Source organism: Podarcis tiliguerta, assembly GCF_965153285.1.
Source record: "Podarcis tiliguerta genome assembly, chromosome: 17".
In the NCBI taxonomy this organism is placed as follows: Eukaryota; Metazoa; Chordata; class Lepidosauria; order Squamata; family Lacertidae; genus Podarcis; species Podarcis tiliguerta.
In genome coordinates this window covers 941,058-948,068 of record NC_139550.1, presented here as the reverse complement: position 1 = coordinate 948,068, position 7,011 = coordinate 941,058, and the positions used below count along the sequence as shown (strand labels likewise).

The window sequence follows — 7,011 nt, the reverse complement described above, 5'->3', positions numbered from 1 at the left end:
GCATACATTTTGGATTACAAACACAGAAGTGCGTGTCCCGGTTTGCAAACTTTTTTTGGATTGCAACCCATTTTGGGGGGACTACGAACATGTTTGCTTTTTTTCGGCCTCATTGGCGAAAGTGCGCCTTGGGTTACAACCTGTTTTGGTTTACAAACGGACCTCCAGAATGGATTATGGTTGTAAACCAAGGTACCACTGTATAGTATAGGAATGTTTGTTTGTTTGTTTGTTTTGGAGATTATGGATAAGATACCTTATAGCAGTGGTTCCCAACCTTTATTTGGCCATGCCCCACCTAAGCATTTCCAAAATCCTGATTCCTTCCCCCACTGTGACATATAATTCTTATTATTGAAAAAGTGAACTCCTACTCACAGGGGAGAAAGCCTAAAATGTCATTAGGTAAAAGGTACCCCTGCCCGTGCGGGCCAGTCGTGTCTGACTCTAGGGTTGTGCGCCCATCTCACTCAAAGAGGCCGGGGGCCAGCGCTGTCCGGAGACACTTCCGGGTCACGTGGCCAGCGTGACATCGCTGCTCTGGCAAGCCAGCGCAGCACACGGAAATGCCGTTTACCTTCCCGGTAACAGCTAGGTCATTAGCTGTTAATAACTCATTCTCAAATTACCCCTCTTAAAAATCAGATTGGGAACCACGGCCTTATAACGTAACCATATTTCCAGAAGTAAAAACCAGGAACCCCCAAAGGTTGTTGAGCTTCTTTTAGGAATACCCTAAAATTGTTGAGTTTTTTTTTTTTTAAAGTGATTTTTCGATTGACTTGCCTAAGATTCAGGACAAAGAGGTGCCTTTGAAATCCAGGTAATGTCCGGACGTCTGGCATTTTCAAAATGAGAGCAAGAGCATCAAGTGATAGCGAGGAAATCCTAGATGTATTTCTTATCAACAAACAAAAATAGTGTGGTGCAAGCAAATTTTTATTCTGAAATTGTGACCCAGAGAAAAGGTTTGAGGACCACTGAGCTAAAGATAATTAAAAAACCCCAAATAAACACAATCATAGAATTGTAGAGTTGGAAGGGACAATGAGGATCATCTAGTCCAACCCGCTGCAATGCAGGAATCTCAACACATGGTACCCCTCCAATCTGAAATCATATCAGACCCTGCATAGCTTTTCAAATGTGCTAGCAGGGTTTTTTGCTACAATCTGTTAAAACCATACAAATAGCATCATAGTAGAATCGTAGATTATTATTATTATTATTTAAATTTGTATACTGCCCTTCATCCAAACATCTCAGGGTGGTCCCTTTCATTAAATAATAATAATAATTTATTATTTATACCCCGCCCATCTGGCTGAGTTTCCCCAGCCACTCTGGGCAGCTCCCAATCAAGTGTTAAAAACAGTACAGCATTGAATATTAAAACCTTCCCTAAACAGGGCTGCCTTCAGATGTCTTTTAAAGATAGGATAGCTGCTTATTTCCTTCACATCTGAAGGGAGGGTGTTCCACAGGGTGGGTGCCACTATTGAGAAGGCCCTCTGTCTGGTTCCCTGTAACCTCACTTCTCACAATGAGGGAACCGCCAGAAAGCCCTCGGCGCTGGATCTCAGTGTCTGGGCTGGATCTCAGTATCCGGCGCTGGATCTCAGTGTCCGAGCAGTCAGTTCCCAAGAACTTAAGGATGACAAGGAGGGAGCCAGTCTAACATCCCCTGGGAGGGAGTTCCAGAGTCTTGGTCAATTCCTTGTCCAGGGCAGCTAGACCAGCTCCATCTGGTACGCAGGCTGAGACCCTACCTGCCTGCAGACTGTCTCAACAGACTGGTGCATGCCCTGGTTATCTCCCGCTTGGACTACTGCAATGCACTCTACCTTTGAAGGTGCCTCAGGAACTGCAGCTAATCCAGAATGGCCACCGGGACCATATAACACCAGTCCTAAAGGATCTTCACTGGCTCCCAGTATGTTTCTGAGCACAATTCAAACTGTTGGTGCTGACCTTTAAAGCCCTATGACCTTGGCCCAGTATACCTGAAGGAGTGTCTCTACTTCCATCGCTCAGCTTGGACACTGAGGTCCTCCTCCAAGGGTCTTCTGCTGGTTCCCTCACTGCGAGAAGCAAAGTTACATGGAACCAGGCAGAGAGCATTCTCAGTAGTGGTCTCTTCCCTGTGGAACCTTCTCGGTAGTGGGGCCCTCCCTTTGGATGTCAAGGAAATAAACAACAATCTGACTTTTAGAAGACATCTGAAGGCAGCCCTTTTTAGGGAAGTTTTTTATGTTTTATGGTGCTTTAATATTCTTTTGGGAGCCGCCGAGCCAGATGGGTGGGGTATAGATAATAAATTATTATTATTATTATTATTACAGTGGTGCCCCGCAAGACGAATGCCTTGCAAGACAGAAAACCCGCTAGACGAAAGGGTTTTCCGTTTTGGAGGTGCTTCGCAAAACGAATTTCCCTATAGGCTTGCTTCGCAAGACGAAAATGTCTTGCGAGTTGCTGCGATTTTTTTCCGCTCCCCACCCCCTTTTTCTAAGGCACTAAGCTGCTAATAGCCTTTTAGCAGCTAATCCGCTAATCCCTTAAGCCTTTAATAGCCGCTAATAGCCGCTAAACCGCTAATAGCGCTAATCCGCTAATCCGCTAATGGGGTTGCTTCGCAAGACGAAAAAACCGCTAGACGAAGAGACTCGCAGAACAGATTCTTTTCGTCTTGCAAGGCACCACTGTATTATTATTATTATTAATTATAGGTCAGGGGTCAGCAACCAAAGCCCATGGGCCACAAGCGGCCCATGGGGGTCGTCTAACCAGCCCATGAGCCGCCCCCGAACTGAGCTGCCTGCTTGTTGAGTCCCCGCATGCTGCACTAAACCAGCGCAGTGCAGCGCAGGGACTCACTTTAGCGGTGCCAGAAATCGTGTCTGCGCAGACACAGATGCTGGAAATTGCATCTGCGCAGATGCTGGAAATTGCATCTGCGCAGATGCTGGAAATTGTGGGCGTGCATGCTCACGTGCCCGCAATCCAGCCCACAGAGGGATCTCCGCTGGAGTGAACCAGCCCAGGCAAGGTAAACCTTGCCGACCCCTGTTATAGGTCATAACCTATAAGAATGTGGGCTGGCTGCAATAGTTAATACAAGTGAGGGAAAGTCACTCCTATGTTACACAACTTACCTTTAAATTGCATTGGAAACACATGCTTTCTTTCACATAATTCTGGGCGATGTAGTTTACCCATCGCATAGAGTTACAAATCCTAGCAACCCATAACAAACTACAGAGCCCAGAATTCCTTAAGGGGGAGACAGTGCTTCGAATGAGCTTCAAAAGGTATAGTGTGTAGGTGCTATTATTTCAGAAGGGAGCCCTGAGACACCCCCCCCCCCGCAAGCCAAACCTTGCCTTCATCTCTTAAGAACTGTTCTCTATGTGAGTAGGGCTTCTTCCTGGTTTTTGGGTTCTTGTCCTTTCACTATACATGATAACTCAGACCCATAAGGGGGGGACTCCCTTCCATATTCAGCCCCCACAAAAAAGTTATCCTCAGAACTGTTTAAATGTTTTTGCCTTTTCCTTTAAGGGTACCTGCAGAACCAGGTTTGAGAGGCCCTTTGGATAGGGCCCAACTCCTTGCTGCTTTCATCACTGCCTCCAGGGGTGTACAAAGCCTAACCAACACCCAGGGTGGGGCAAACCGCCAGCTGCACACGCATTGCGCCGCTACATACAACGCATGCGTGGCACCACTATGTACAGCGCATGTGCGCGACACAGCACATGCGTTTTAGGTAGTGGTTTGCCACCAGCGCTGCTCAAACACCATATGGACAGTGGCAGGATCTTCTGCTCATGGCTGCAGCCATGAATGGAGGATCCTCCACATGCGGCTGCGGCATCATGATAGCAGCTCATGCCGCCACGCCTGGGGGCGGCGGGGTGAGCACCCCATGGGGTGCCTTCTTGTCACACCCCCCCAGACATAGCACCTGGGGCACACCGCCCCCCGCCCCCCTTGTGACACCATTGACTACCTCCTTTTACCATTCACTCAAGGCTCTATGAGTCCTACTGGCCAAAGTTATGATAAGCAGCAACCCCATTCCTTTTCCTCCCTCCTGTAAGTTCTCATTCACTTAGGAAAAGCAGGCATGGAGGCAACAGGATGGATGGGATGCAAAGGGATGGCAAAGGGAATGGGTATGGGCACATGCTCAATAATGGTAGCATCTGACCTGGCTTCTGGACTCTGGCTGGTGATGTGGGGTGGTGCTGAAATTCCCCCCTTTTTATTAGATCTCAAGCTAGCTAGGTCAGCCAGCCATACCTTTTTTTACAGAAGTCAGGAGGCTGTAGCAATCTGAAAGATGCACCCTTTAAAATGTATTATGGCTGGGTTTCCAAATGAAATCTGAACCTTCTAGACCCATGGTTCCCAATGTGGGGCACATATAAGAATTATATGTCACGGGGGGGGGGGCATCAGGATTTTAGAGATGCTTAGGTGGGGCACGGCCAAAAAAAGGTTGGGAACCACTAAAAACAGTTCTTTTTAGGCAAGCCTTCAGTGCTACCATCTTAATAACTGGTATTTTGTTGCTTTAGACTAGGTGTGCACAACCTGTGGCCCTCCAGGTGTTGTTGGACTACAATTCCCATCATGCCTCGAGGTAAGGAGATTGCATTTTGGCAGTATTAGCAAAGGTTGCATGACAATATTGCAGCTAAGGAGAAAACTCTTGTTCCAAGATTAGAAGGAAATATTTACTGGAAAGTTGAGGGTGTCCATTGAAAGGTGAGGTGGGGAAACAGGATACTGAAAAGGAAGGAACTAGCTTGCTTTATCTTCTTACACTTGATAGTGGCCTGGGTTGCTAAGGGGCCTGACATAGAAGAGCTTCACTGCAGCATACAGCAAGGTGGAAAGGAAAAAGAAAGATAGTTCTTCAGCTATCACCATCCTTGGATAGGGATAGCCTGACCCCAGCTGGACAACTGTAATGCATTGTACATGGAGCTGTGCTTGAAGACTACTCAGAAGCTTTCTTTAATGCAAATTGTCGTTGACAGAATTTTGACCAGTGCAGCTAGATAAAATCACATTGCACAGTTTACAAAAGAACTGTGTTGGCTGCCTACTCGCTTCCAAGCCCATTTCAGGTTTTGGGTGGTTACCTATGAAGCCCTAAATGGCTAGACATCTGAAGGACTCGCTGTATCAACATGCCTAAGGGGGTCATTCACATTCCAATGGAGGCAGGAGCTTGTTCTGTGTTCACATGCATTAGGTCTTTGCGGTGGCACCTACCTTGCAAGGTGCTTACAACCTCAGCACTTTTATTTCAGAACCAAGTTAAAACATTTTTTTGGTTTACTCAAGTAATTTGAGTGTTTTTACTGTTTTAAACAGTCTGACTTTTTTAGTTGGCTCTGTCTGTATTAACACCCTCCCCACACACCTTGGTTATGTTATTGTTTTTGCATAATTTATTGTGTTATTTGTTTGAAGCAGTAACTTGCCCAGGCACCATCACTAAAGAAAGGAAGGTTGGTCCTTCTCTGATTTGTGGGGTGCTATCCCTTTGCAAACGCAGGTGGCGCTGTGGGTTAAACCACAGAGCCTAGGACTTGCTGATCAGAAGGTTGGGAGTTTGAATCCCTGTGACGGGGTGAGCTCCCGTTGCTCGGTCCCTGCTCCTGCCAACCTAGCAGTTCGAAAGCACGTCAAAGTGCAAGTAGATTAACAGGTACCACTCCGGCGGGAAGGTAAACGGCATTTCCGTGCGCTGCTCTGGTTCGCCAGAAGCGGCTTTGTCATGCTGGCCACATGACCCGGAAGCTGGACGCCGGCTCCCTCGGCCAATAAAGCGAGATGAGCGCCACAACCCCAGAGTCAGCCATGACTGGACCTAATGGTCAGGGGTCCCTTTACCTATCCCTTTGCAAATGCAACAAGCATTTTTTGGGGGGTTGTAGCCAGGTTTGGTCATTTCGCTCTTCATGCATAACTTATTGTGTCATTTGTTTTTTGCTGTTCGAATTACACAACACACGAAAGGGAGGGCTATGTTTATTTTTAAATCAATGAATCAAAGTAATTGCTCTAGAACCAAGCTGTAGAATTTGGCATTTAATGAGGGCTACAGAAATACAGTAGGCTTAGTGCAAGTGGCTGACTTCCGTAACCATCTCTCTCAGTAATCCGTTCACCACCACCCCATCCGAAAGCTAAATGTGACGTTTCAATAATAAGTACTCGCAACCTTCTCGAAAGTGCTGCGTACGGGAGGAAGCGGAGAGATTATATGAGCCGGAGCCTGCAAATGGACACGTGGCAGAGGCTGGCGCAAACCACCCAGGCACTAAAGTGTGGGATTGGTTTCGGGCATTATTTTTACAGATCGCTGCCTACGAGACGATGTCTTGCGAGAAAGGCAAGCGGGGGGCTCTCCAAATAACAATAAACACAACCATCGTGAAAGGTTAATCGCGAGTGATGTTTCCAACCGGAGTTCGCCTCCCGCCCGGGTTTTTCTGCTTGCCGAGCCCCGCGCGCAATAAACGATTTTTTTATCCCGGCGAAAAGGGGGTCGCGCCTTTCGGCGACCTCCGTCTTGCGCAAGACCTAAAGTTGGAAGGACACGTCCTCCTGGCAGCCGAGAAGGGAAAGGCAGCCAGTTAGTTCCCAACCCTCGGCCGGCTCCCCTTCCCCGGGGACCAGAACCCGGGTGGGTTTCTGCTGCGGGATCTGCGCGCTGCGCAGCCGGCTGCTGCTGCGTTCTCCGCGGATACCTCCCTGCGCACCGAGTAGGAGAAGCTGCCGTCTCGGCCCGAGGGAGATCGGCGTCTATCAATTAGACGCAGAGGGGGTGCGAAGGCAGATCCGGCATAGGAGCCTCCAATCCGGATTCACCCACCACTACTCCGGCTGCAGGCGGGCGCATGGAGAGCCCCGGCGCGGAGAGCAGCGCCTAGCCCCGGCGGGAAGGCGACGCCAGGCCCGGCGCCGGCGCGGACCCTGCTCCAGCCGCTC

General features: G+C 48.5%; 1 protein-coding gene across 1 annotated transcript in view; it reads left to right on the top strand.

Moving 5' to 3' along the window:
• Positions 1-7,011, top strand: part of SIDT1 (SID1 transmembrane family member 1) — a gene marked incomplete at its 5' end in the record, with an annotated part of 52,437 nt that overhangs the window by 1,241 nt on the left and 44,185 nt on the right. The window contains one exon of the mRNA XM_083419828.1: positions 4,525-4,648. The remainder of the gene's footprint in view (positions 1-4,524; positions 4,649-7,011) is intronic.